This window comes from Zea mays, chromosome 8 (genome assembly GCF_902167145.1).
Source record: "Zea mays cultivar B73 chromosome 8, Zm-B73-REFERENCE-NAM-5.0, whole genome shotgun sequence".
NCBI lineage: Eukaryota > Viridiplantae > Streptophyta > Magnoliopsida > Poales > Poaceae > Zea > Zea mays.
Window position 1 is genome coordinate 181,526,998 of NC_050103.1, and position 14,006 is coordinate 181,541,003.

Consider the following 14,006-nt stretch of genomic DNA (forward strand, 5'->3'; position numbering starts at 1 on the left):
TATGTAGCCTTTACAAAAATCCCCTGGTGCATAGCTGCTCGTTAGGTTTTGCCAGTCGTACAAACGCAGTACACCTCCCCAATGTGGGTGACTAACAAAACCAAATCGAATGAACCTCTGCACCCCCCTTGGCAGAGCGAGCACTACGCCCCGGGCCCCATTGACGGCCCTCTGGTAAAGCCAACTACACTCCCAGGTTCATCTAATTATTCAGCTAAGGGCGTCCCATTCCACCCTCATGGTTGTACTGTTATCCCGGGTGGTCACTCCACGAACAGGTCCTTACGGAGAGGTACTCAGGAAAAAGGCCTGAGCCCCCCTAAAGTATCACAATATGTTCATTGATTAAGTTAAAGCATCGTATCATAAATAGTCACCTCATGTTCATTGATTAAGTTAAGGCAGTAGCATAAAGCTAACCATGATAACCCAAAAAGGTAAACAAGGATAAGGTAAATACAAACTAGTCGATCCTTAGGTTTCATAAAGTAATGTGGGACAGTGACTTATAAAGTAAATAGGGCATAATGGGTTAGAGGACACTTGTCTTCACCAGGTTGTTGCTCAGGGAGGTCTCCAACAACACACTCGGGAACCTCGGACTGCTCGTTGTCTAAATAAAGCGAGCATGCATTCAATACATCGGGAAAGTACAAATGAACAGCACACCAAACATGTTCAAACATAGGAATACATATTAAAAGACACAATACTAAATAAGGAACAATGAGATTAAAGTGTAACCTTAATTATAACATAAACCAACTTACTTTAGAAATAATTATCATTTCTCTAAGTATTACCCACAATTACATATCATAGTCCAATTTATTTTAGTGTGTCCTAAAAATTAGACCAGAGATGAATTCATGTAATACACATTGTTAATCACAAGATTAAACATGTTTAAATCTCTAGGGTTCTCCTTTTATTTACTTTATTAAATAAATAAACCTACACATATACTAGTTCATAATTAGCCATAAAAATTAGGATGTGCAGACAGTACATGAAGCTATTTTATTTGAACAGAGAATAATCCTATGAACATTTTGCAATTTGAATCACTAAATTTGGAGTTCATATGCAAAATATATGAAATAAACAAGTTTGGGAATTCAAAATATGAAATTAGGTCTAATTCTGTGAATATTTAAAAGTCCAGGGTTCAATCTACAAGATTACAGGGGCCTGCGCACGAAAACCAGGGACGGCGGGTTGATTCTAAACAAACCGAGGGTCTTTTTAATAAAACTACCGCGCGAAGGGGTATCAGGTGATTCCAACCGTTAGATCAGAAACCGACGACCGAGATTAGATCTACGGCCGAGGGCGCGCGCGCGGGCGAGCGCTGACAGGCGGGCCAGGGGGTGTCAGCGACCGAGGGGGAGAGCGCGTTGACCGAGAGGGCCCAGCGCCAAGGGACACGAGCGCTGGCAGGCAGGCCAGGGCCCATGGCGCGTGTGCGTGAAGCGGTATCCGCGATCTGGGCCGTGCGATCAAGATCGGACGGGGAGATCAGACCGGGAGAAGGGTGAATGGCTGTGGGCGGCGCTGCTCCTCTCCACGGCGGTGAGGTCGCTCGAGTTGAGGCATACACGTGCTAGGGTGGCTCCGGGGTCGCCGGGATTGGGTAGAGAGGGAGAGAATGACACGGCGAACTCAGTGGCGGGGAAAAGGCCACGAATCTGAGGTCAGAGAGGGGGAATGGCGGGAAAAGGCCTCGGGCGGACCAGAGGAACTTCGGTGAGGGATTCTGGCCGCGGGGAGGGGGCTTGAGATGCGCTAAGGCCTGGGATAGCTTCAGCAGAGGCAGGGGTAACACAGGGATCGACATCGGGGCACTGGGCTGAACTAAATTGGCCGACCATCGTGCGGGCGCGGCGGGCCGCCATGGCTGAACACCGGCGAAGCCAAAATTGGCCGAGCACAGAGCGAAATAGGGAAAAGTGAGCACGGGCATAGGTGTCTCACCTCGAGGTGGAGCTCGGGGAGGCTTGACGCGCTCTCTGGCGAGCTGGATGACCGGGGAAGCGGGCGCGGGTCTCCGGCAGGGTCTAGCAGCGTGGGCAGAGCATGAAAGAGGGTGGAGCTGTGCGAAATGAGGCGGGGAGGGAGTGCGTGCACTGGCGGGGCTCAAAAAGGGAGCTAGGGCGCGTGGGCGGGTGTCGTGGCCGAGAAATCCAGCGATGAGCGCGAGTGCGCACGCGCTGGTCCATGGCGAGCGCGGGGAGGATTGATCTGACAGGGAGGGTCCACGGCGCAGAGAGAGAGAGAGAGAGAGAGGAAAGGGGCGCGGGGGTAACGGCTCAATGACTGGCGAACCGGGCCCACAAGGCAGAGAGAGAAGAGAGGCGCGGAGGGGGAAACAACTGGTGCCAACAGGTTGGCCCCACCAGGCAGAGAGCGAGAGAGAGAGAGAGAGAGGGCGCGCAGGAGAGGAAGCTGCCGCTGACAGGTGGATCCCACCTATCAGGCGGCGCGGGCACGCGGGTGCGCGGCCTGGCTGGGCCGAGCTGGGCTGCTTTTCCTTTTTCTTTTTCTCTGGATTTTCTAATTCCTTTTCTATTTCTTTTCTCTAGGATTTTCAATTACAAATTCAAATTAGGTTTCAAATTCAAATAAATTCAAACATGTGCAACACTTCAAAGAATATTGTAAGCTCAGCATGATGCAACATGTCATGACTCATAGTGTTTTAGCAAAAATAAATAACTAAACCTCCCTAACTTAAGCTAATTCTACTTAAAAGGGAAAAAAGGGAGAGAGGATATAGAGAGAGATAAAACCTAGGGTGAGAGAGAAGAGTAACACCTGAATTTGGATGATAATTAGAAAGAAATTTTATACCCCCAAATTCAGGGTGTTACACGTTCCCTTAGGCAAACCACCATATTTTGATGGTGAAGATTATTGTATGTGGAGTGATAAAATGAGGCATCATCTAACCTCACTCCACGAAAGCACATGGGACATTGTTGAATTTGGAGCGCAGGTACCACAGGTGGGAGACGAGGACTATGACTCGGACGAGGCCGCCCAAATTAGGCACTTTAACTCCCAAGCAACTTCTATACTCCTCGCCTCTTTATGTCGAGAGGTGTATAATAAGGTGCAAGGGTTAAAGAATGCCAAAGAAATTTAGGACGTCCTCAAAACGGCGCACGAAGGGGACGAGGTGACCAAGATCACTAAGCGTGAGACGATCGAGGGAGAGCTCGGTCGGTTCGTCCTCAACAAAGGGGAAGAGCCGCAAGCCATGTACAACCAGCTCAAGACGATGGTTAACAAAGTGCGCAACCTCGAGAGCACCAAATGGGATGACCATGAAATGGTCAAGGTTATTCTAAGATCCCTTGTTTTTCTACTTAAGTACAATTAATTTGTGGGGATCCTAGATATAAACAGATGTCTCCTGAGGAGGTAATTGACAAGTTTGTGAGCTGTGAACTTATGATCAAAGACTCCAAACACATTGTCAACTTGGAGCAAGGCACCACCTCCACACCCGAGGTGCAACCCATTGCATTCAAAGCAACGGAAGAGAAGAAGGAGGAGTCTACACCAAGTAGGCTTCCAATCGACGCCTCCAAGCTCGACAACGAGAAGATGACTCTCATCATTAAGAGCTTTTGCCAAATCCTCAAGCAAAGGAGAGGGAAGGATTACAAGCCCGCTCCAAAAGGGTGTGCTACCAGTGTGGTAAGTACGATCACTTTATCGCTAAATGTCCATATTCTAGTGAAAGTGACAGGGACGAAGACAAGAAGGGGAAGAAGAAAATGGAGAAGAAAAGGTATTACAATAAGAAAGGCAGCGAGGCGCACATGGGGTGAGAATGGGACTCCGACGAGAGTTCCACCGACTCCTTCTCCGACGATGACGCTGCCAACATCACCGTCAACAAGGGACTTCTCTTCCCAAACGCCAGCCACAAGTGTCTCGTGGCAAAGGATGGCAAAAATAAGAAGGTGCACTCTAGAGCTACTCCAAAATACACTACATCTGATGATGAGAGTAACTCTAGTGATAATGAAGAAGATTTAATTTTTCTCTTTGCCAACCTTACCATGGACAAAAAGAAAAAACTTAATGAATTGATAGAAACCATTAACGAGAAGGACGATCTCTTGGAGTGCCAAGAGGACTTGCTCGTTAAGGAAAATAAAAAATTTGTTAAGTTGAAAAATGCTTATGCTCTAGAAGTAGAGAAGAATGAAAACCTATCTAAGGAGCTTAGCATATGCAATGATTCAATTTCTTGTCTTAGAATTGAGAATGATAAATTAGTTTCTAAGATTGAAAAATTGAATGTTTGCAATGAATCAATTTTCTGTCTTAGAGACGAGAATAATAGATTAAATGCTAAGATAGAGGAATTGAACGCTTGCAAACCATCTACATCTACTGTTGAACATGTCTCCATTTGCACTATATGTAGAGATGTTTGTTGGGGGCCTTCGGCTTCTGAAGGTCCTCAAAAACATAATTTGATAATGTTTTCCGAGTGAAACATGTGAACAGGTATCTTCGGAGTCAGGTTGCGGGTATACAAGAGCATGGTTAAGACAAAGCTTGGCTGGGATGGAAAGCGACCATGACGAACGATAAGACGATCACGAAGCTATGTGCAGAAAAGCTTCGGCATGACGGTAGAAAAGAGGAACCGATTTAAAGATGAAAAGCCAAATTAAACCTTGAAGAGTTGCTATAGAGTTATTGGTATATGTAAAGGGCATCAATGTAATTTTACATGGGCTGCGTCCCGTGCCTATAAATAGATGAACAGTACTCCCGTACTGTTCGGGCTGACTTGGCATACGCTTTTTGCATCACGTCTGTACTTTTACTTTTCATCAATCTGAAGGTACATTTATAATTTGTCTTTATGAATTTGGTAATAAAAATAAGTTGATGATAATATTCGTATCATTATTCATGTTTCATATATGTGTTCTTTTTTACCATTTATCGATCTTACGAAGGTCTTTTCCTTCGTAACCTTCGTCCAGAATTCATCATATCCAAAAGGGCATAATGTTTATAAGGACAAAGGAATTTAACATTTAACACTTTTTATGTTGCCTTGTTCTTAACTCTTAGCATTTGAGAACAAGTCCCCAACATTGGCGCCCACCTCCGGTGAACTCACGTCCATTTTTTTAGTTTTGAACACCTTCGGCAAGCATCACCTTCGTCATGCCGCCGAAAAAAGCTTCAACGACAGGGGCTGCCACTCTGCAGCCGCTGGACCCCAATCAGGATATCGTTTCTCTTAGGGAGGCCCGAAGCCAGAAGAGGAAGGCCACCAGTCCAACGCCTCCGGAAGACGACTTGGATCAAGAAATCCAAAATTTGGAGATGCTCCATCAACAGGTCCAACGGAAGAAGGAAAAGATGGCTCGTCTAGCTGATCTTCAAAGGCAGATAGACGAAGCCTCTGAAAAGCTTCGACATCTTGCTCAAGATGACCAGAACCAAAGGCCCCCGCGCAGAGAGCTTCATCAAGAGGGCTTCTACAACGAGGGCGACTGGTATGAAGATTTCCATCATGGAAATTTTGCTTTTGATGATACTTCTCCACTGTCAACAGAACTGCAGGCTACACCTTGGCCACAGTCTTATAAGCCACCTCAGCTCCCCATGTACGACGGTCATTCAGACCCGAAGCAATTCTTGATGAGCTATGAAGCAACCATATCTTCGTATGGTGGCAACACGGCGGTCATGGCAAAGTCTTTCGTCATGGCTATCAGGAGTGTTGCACAAACCTGGTACTCCTCTCTTCGGCCAGGGACAATCACTTCATGGCAAAAGCTAAAGGACATGTTGATAACCAGCTTCCAAGGGTTTCAAACAAAGCCAGTTACTGCCCAAGCTTTATTCCAGTGCACCCAGGACCACGAAGAATATCTTCAGGCGTATGTCCGAAGGTTCCTGCGTCTGAGGGCACAGGCACCAACAGTGCCCAATGAAATTGTCATTGAGGCAATGATCAAGGGGCTTCGGCCGGGACCTTCAGCTCAGTACTTTGCCAAAAAGCCTCCTCAAACTTTGGAGAAGTTGCTCCAGAAGATGGACGAGTATATTCGGGCTGACAACGATTTTCGCCAAAGAAGGGAGGAAGCATTCAGGTTCTCTGAAATGACCAGGGGCTTCGGAGGAAGATTCCATCCGAGGCACGTCAGGTCAATTCACAATTCTACTCAAAGTGATGACAAAGGGAGTCAACAGCAAAGGCCACAGTGCTCCTCGCAAGCTTCGGGGCAACAGCAAAGCTCTTTCCGGCCGCCAGCGCCAAGGGGCAGAGGCGCCAGGGGCTTCGGGGGTAGATTTGGAGATCAACCAAGAAAAATTTACTGCCTATTCTGTGGTGAAGGCAAGGGCCATACCACCAGGATGTGCCATGTTACCATCCAGAAGCAAAAGGAGCTAGCAGAAGCTGCAGCGCAACAGAGCCAGCCGAAGCAGGTCATGCATACTGCTTCGTACCATTCGCCTTACATTCCAAAATATGTAGGCAATCACCCTGCAGCTTCTGTTGCTTCGGCAAGTCAATCCCAAGCATCTTGGCAACAGCCTCCACCGCCACCACCAATGCAACGAGGTCAGCAGCCAAAAGGGAGTCAGCACACTCACCTTCAGCGAGACTTCAGAGAGGAGTCCGAAGCTCGCACAGTCAATAGCACTGTGCCGGAGTCGAAGCATATTTACTGATAAATATCCTACCTCGACAGCGGATTTTCGCATTATTCGCATTTCAGTCTTACTTTCTTTTTAATAAGGAACAATTATGGGAAGTTTAAGTGCTTTTTATCGTCTTTTAATCTCTTGTAATAGTTTCGTTCTCTGTCATAATAAAAATATGTCTTCTCCATAGGCTTAAGTTGCCGAAACATAAGAATTTATGGTGGCAAGAAGGATCTTCGAATTATCAAAAGTTTGTTCTAAGAAATACAGTGCAATTTCTTCGAAGCAGCAAAAGTCGTTCCTAAGGGAGCGCAGTGTAAGTTTTCTGCTCAAAAGTCGTTCCGAAGGGAATGCAGAGCTTACAGCGAAAAATAAACGCTGATTCCGCTGAAAGTAAAAGGCGAAGAAGCTCCTAAGGGAGGCTTACAGCGAAAAATAAACGCTGATTCCGCTGAAAGTAAAAGACGAAGAAGCTCCTAAGGGAGGCTTACAACAAAAAATAAACGCTGATTCCGCTGAAAGTAAAAGGCGAAGAAGCTCCTAAGGGAGGCTTACAGCGAAAAATAAACGCTGATTTCGCTGAAGTAAAAGGAGAAGAAGCTCCTAAGGGAGGCTTGCAGTGAAAAATAAATGACGACCTTCGGCAAATATCATTTTGCATAACATCACATCATCACATCATTTGCATAGCATAACATCATACATCATGTTGCATCAATGACGCAAGAAGGGGATCAATGTTGATATTTGGAGATTGTTCCGAAGAAACAGTGCCAAGGCACGAAAAAGTAAATTTTGAAGAAGCATACCTTCGTCAAACTCCGAAATGAAAAGATTTATCGGTTATTGATTTTGCGAAGATCGGATGTTTTTATGAAAATATGGATATTATTTACGAAGCATGAAAAGAAGGGAAGGTGTTTTTTCGCCGAAGGCTCAAAAATGGTATGTATATGAAGTTTCATGCATCGTAAAAAATAGAACAATAAATAGTTAATATATTACACATGTTTCTCAACAAATATTATATTCTAAATGTTTTTACAGCAGCATTTAATCTTCCCTTAGAACTACTTTTGCAGCTTCATTTAGTAGCTGATCAACAACTTTATCCATGATGGCTTCGGCCATTTGTCTAATTTCGTCACCCCCCTTCGTGTGGGGGCCCGCAGATGATTCAGCAGGTTCTGAGGGAAGAGTAGATACAGACTTATTACTATTACAAACCGTCAACAAGTTCGAAATCAAAAAATTACAACAAAGAGACAAAAACCACTAGTTAATACCTATTTGCCCTTCGGGCTCTGCGCTTTTCTCAGCAGCCTCTGCTACTTTTCTAGCATCATGGATGCCTTTCTCGCTTTTTTGAATAATCTCTTGGGCCATTTCCCGGCCACCATTATCCCAGATGTCGGTGAAAAATTTTCCACCAACCATGCTAGCTTCGGCCGAGGGGTCTTTTATATCTTCGGAGGATAAGACAGTTTCCGATTGTGTTAAAACTTTCACATGCTCGCAGCCTTTCCTCTCCAAAATAGTAGCAATCCCCCTGGCACCCGAAAAAGCACATATGTCTCCACGGCTATTCAAAATTTCCTCAAAGGCCTCAGCTTCGTGATTAATCCATTCAATTGGGCCTTCGGAGTTACCCCTTGTGAAGTTTTCCTCGCTCGAGAACGCGCCAACGCTGACGAAGCTAGCTTTTATTTTCTTAACGCATTCTATAGATTTGTCATAGCACCTTTTCTTGGATGAACGAAGCTCTTCAACAGTTCCTTCTAAATGATTTGCCCATTGATCGCTAAGTTCTCGCTTCGTTTCTTCAAGTATGCGTTCTTCTTTAGCTCGGGCTAATTGTTTCCGAAGATCTTCAATTTCGTGCTTCTGAGCTTCGGCCTGAGCTTTAGAAGTAGCTTCGTTTTCCTTTATCTTATCCACCAATGTAAGTAGAATTTTGTCCTTTTCCAAGGCTTCGTTTCTTAACTTGATAACCTCTGTTCGAAGGTTATTGAGAGCAATAGTGCAGCTCTCATCTTCAGCATTCTTTTGTGCCCTTAAGGCATTGCTGAGTATTAAGCCCTATTCAAAAGAATGAATGGATTAACATAAGAACAAAAGACTAATTCAAAATTCATAAACTTCAAAATTCACAATTTTTGTACCTTCAGACTATTGTATGCAAGGCTATCCGTAAGATCGTCCTTCGTCATGGCGCAGAGGCCAGCTTCAAGCTTCGGGAACCCCATGCTTCTAGCCATCTCCCGGCAGACGGATAATTCCTTGTTATCTGGGAGACAGTATAAGAAGTCGTCTTCGTCTGTGCCATTGAATACTAAGGCCCCTTTTGGATACCTCAGTTCTTGGGCATAGTGATTAGCTTCAAAAATCTCTTCTTCAGATAATCTTTTTCCCGAAGCATGTCGAACAATATAATCGAGGGCTTTCGAGGATGCTTCGGGGGCATCAGTGCCAGTTTCTTCAACTAAAATCGGCTCTGTCATTTTTGCTTCTTCGGCTTCCAAGGATTTTACCTTGGTGGGCTCTGAAGGCCCAGCTTCAGTCTCAGATTGTTGCTTTGGAGCTTCGGCAACAAAGATTTCAGTTTGCACTTCGGAAGTTTCAACAATTTTCTTTGGAGTTGTGCTTGAAGACTTAATTGTCTCCAAAACATCTAGCACATTAACCATCCTTTTTCTTTTCGGGGTCACTGCTGGGCCCTTTTGGTTTTTTGCTGTCTCAATTTTTGCTGAAGGACTTAAAATTTCTAATGATTTTGTTTCTTCAGTCCTCGGTTTTTCTGTTTTTTCTGTTGATGGTGCTTCGACCATTTCTTTGATTTTTGGCACTGGAGGTGGTTCTTTAGCTTCGGTGGCCGAAGAGGTCTCACCAATAAATTCAGGCACTGTGGCCGGTTCAATAAAACGTGGCCGGTGTGTGAGAACCTTTACCTTTTTTCTCTTCGGCGCTGGCTCGCTAGGAGCAGCTGAAGCAATTTCCTTTGCAGAAGAAGTATTCTTTCTTTTTTGACCCCGCGCTGGGTAATGGTAGTCGGGGTAGACAAACCCAATTGCATCAAATACTCGGTTAAGTCTCTTCTTCTTTCGGCCTCCGAAGGCCGCTGATAATGCAGTATCTTCGGCCTTCGAGTACACTCCAAGCAATTCGTCACTTATGGCCTCAATACTCTTTAACCAGTCATCATCTGGCTCAACAAACTTATCTCCGTATTTGAATGTGTATTTTAGCCTAACTAGTCCACCTTCGTCAGGTTCCTTGACGGTCTCCTTCGGCATTTCCCACTTTTCTACAAGTGGCCATATTCTGAAGGCAATATGCTCTTGGACCAAATCCCTTGTCCCAATAAAAGAGCAAACCACGCCGAAGGCTCTCTGGCATTCTTCGGCTGCTTCATTCATTTCCACCTTCGGCTTCCGGAGGCCGAAGCGTTGCCAGATAGGGCGCATAATGATACCCTTGATATCTTCACGTGATTTCAAGTCATTTTTCACATAAAACCATTCAGTCATCCAGTCGCCGGGCCACCTCTTTTGAAAGGTTGGCACAGGGCAGCTTGACCCAGACCGAGCGCCGAAGCTGTAGCAGCCGAAATTGTTGTGATACTGCTCTTTGCCCCAGGGTTTTGTCTCATACAATAACTCATGTATGTTGCAGAAGCTTTTTGCATTAGGTTCCAAACCTTGGCTCCTCGTGGCCCACACAAAAATGCCCATCCTCATGATTGCTTCGGGAGTAAGTTGATGAAGGTAGATTTCAAATATCTTCAGTATTTCCACGACAAATCTGCTCAAGGGAAATCGTAACCCAGCTTTTAAGAAGCTTCGGAATATTATGACTTCATTTTCTTCGGGAGTCGGGCAAGTCTTCTCTCCTTCGTGAGCCCTCATAATAGACAAGTCCCGAAAATATCTGCCCCTCATATTGACAAGATGATTTTCTTTAATACTCGATTTACCAAAAACTGCATGGCTTGGTCGCCAGGGTCGATCTTCGGAATCTTCACCGCCACTATCCACATCGTAACTTTCACTGTCGCCAGTATCTTCAGATAAACCCTCCAAAATCTCCCTGGTAATCTTCTCTGTATTAGTCTTTGACATTGATTCAAGAAAGCCCAGGTGCATCTCCTCAGAAAGGCTTAGCTTTGAAGCACCAACAACTTTCTTATCTTCAGACATCTTCGCAAATGCTGACAAAGCGCACTCGAAACCGAAGCTTAAAAATTTAAAACCAAGCAAGTGCTATTGCGTGCAGGCTAAAAACTTGGGTGAGTAAAAGCAGGTGGCAAGGGAGCGTGCCAAATAGGCTGGTGCTGAGCTCTTATTTATACAACTAGCGCGTTGAAAACTGGAGGGTCCCGCTTGTCAATGACTGCTACTATTCTAGCAGAAGGAAGGTGTTTTTTCGGACCTTCGGCTTAAAGCCTTCGTCCATGTCGCAATATGAATTTATCATTACAGTAAATTAATATTGCGAGGGGCTACTGTTGGGGGCCTTCGGCTTCCGAAGGTCCTCAAAAACATAATTTGACAATGTTTTCCGAGTGAAACATGTGAACAGGTATCTTCGGAGTCAGGTTGCGGGTATACAAGAGCATAGTTAAGACGAAGCTTGGCTGGGATGGAAACGACCACGACGAAGGATAAGACGATCACAAAGCTATGTGCAGAAAAGCTTCGGCATGACGGCAGAAAAGAGGAACCGACTTAAAGATGAAAAGCCAAATTAAACCTCGAAGAGTTGCTATAGAGTTATTGGTATATGTAAAGGGCATCAATGTAATTTTACATGGGCTGCGTCCCGTGCCTATAAATAGATGAACAGTACTCCCGTACTGTTCGGGCTGACTTGGCATACGCTTTTTGCATCACGTCTATACTTTTACTTTTCATCAATCTGTAGGTACATTTATAATTTGTCTTTATGAATTTGGTAATAAAAATAAGTTGATGATAATATTCGTATCATTATTCATGTTTCATATATGTGTTCTTTTTTACCATTTATCGATCTTACGAAGGTCTTTTCCTTCGTAACCTTCGTCCAGAATTCATCATATCCAAAAGGGCATAATGTTTATAAGGACGAAGGAATTTAACATTTAACACTTTTTATGTTGCCTTGTTCTTAACTCTTAGCATTTGAGAACAAGTCCCCAACAATGTTAATGTTGAAGCTATTGATGATCAACTTGCCATGATTAAACAACAAAATGATCACATAGCTAAATTAACTGCTAAAATTGCTGAGCATGAACTTGAAAATGAAAAATTCAAATTTGCTAGAAGCATGCTCTATAATGGGAGATGCCCTGGCATTAAGGATGGCATCGGGTTCCAACAAGGGAACCAAAGAAATGTCAAGCTTAATGCCCCTAAGAAATTGTCTAATTTTGTAAAGGGTAAGGCTCCCATGGTTCAGGATAGAGAGGGCTATTATATCCTGCAAACTATCCTCAGCATAAGATTAGGAAAATTCATGCTAGGAAACCTCATTCTATCTCTCATCATGCATTTATGTATAAAAATGAGGCTTCTAGCTCTAGGCATACCACTCATATCAAAATGCCTAAAAAGAAAATTCCTAATGCATCAAATGAGCATAATATTTCATTTAAGACTTTTGATGCTTCTTATGTGCTTACTAACAAATCAGGCAAGGTAGTTGCCAGATATGTTGGGGGGCAAACACAAGAGTTCAAAGACTTGTGTGTGGGTACCCAAGGTGCTTGTTTCTAATGTCAAAGGACCCAAGACCGTTTGGGTACCTAAGAACAAGTCCTAAAATTGTTTTGTAGGTTTATGCATCTGGTGGATCAAGTTGGATAATCGATAGCGGGTGCACAAACCACATGACAGGGGAGAAAAGGATGTTCTCCTCATATGAGAAAAATGAAGATCCCCAATGAGCTATTACATTCGGGGATGGAAATTAAGGTTTGGTCAAAGGTTTGGGTTAAATTTGCTATATCTCATGACCATTCCATTTCTAATGTTTTTCTCGTAGATTCTTTATATTACAATTTGCTTTCTGTTTCTCAATTATGCAAAATGGGCTACAACTGTCTTTTTATTGATATAGGTGTTACTGTCTTTAGAAGAAGTGATGATTCAATAGCATTTAAGGGAGTGTTAGATGGTCAGCTATATTTAGTTGATTTTAATGATAACAAAGCTGAACTAGACACTTGCTTAATTGCTAAGACTAACATGGGCTGGCTCTGGCATTGCCGACCTGCCTATGTTGGAATGAAGAATCTTCACAAACTTCTAAAGGGAGAACACATTTTAGGACTAACAAATGTTCATTTTGAGAAAGTCAGGATTTGTAGCGCATGCCAAGTAGGAAAGCAAATTGGAGCTCATCATCCGCACAAGAACATTATGACGACTTACAGGCCGCTTGAGCTACTCCACATGGACCCATTCATCCCAATCGCTTACATAAGCATCAGCGGGAGTAAGTACTGTCTAGTTATTGTGGATGATTATTCTTGCTTCACTTGGTTATTCTTTTTACAGGAAAAATCTCAAACCCAAGAGACCCTAAAAGGATTCTTGAGACGGGCTCAAAATAAGTTTGGATCAAGAATCAAAAGGATTAGAAGCGATAATGGGACGGAGTTCAAGAATTCACAAATATAAGGATTTCTTGAGGAAGAGGGCATCAAGCATGAGTTCTCTTCTCCCTACACACCTCAACAAAATGGTATAGTGGAGAGGAAGAATAGAACTTTACTGGATATGGCAAGAACCATGCTTGATGAATACAAGATACCAGATCGGTTTTGGGCAGAGGTGATTAACACTGCCTACTACTCCATCAACCGGTTATATCTTCACCGAATCCTCAAGAAAACATCATATGAACTCCTCACTGGTAAAAAGCCCAATGTTTCATATTTTAGAGTCTTTGGGAGCAAATGCTTCATTCTTATTAAAAGAGGTAGAAAATCTAAATTTGCTCCTAAAGTTGTAGAAGGCTTTTTACTTGGTTATGACTCAAACACAAGGGCATATAGAGTCTTCAACAAGTCCACTGGATTAGTTGAAGTTTCTTGTGACATTGTGTTTGATGAGACTAATGGCTCTCAAGTGGAGCAAGTTGATCTTGATGAATTAGATGAAGAGGCTCCATGCGTCGCGCTAAGGAACATGTCCATTAGGGATGTGTGTCCAAAGGAATCCGAGGAGCCCACACAAGCACAAGATCAACCATCATCTTCCATGCAAGCATCTCCACCCACTCAAGATGAGGATGAGGCTCAAGAAGAAGACGATGAAGATCAAGACGATGAG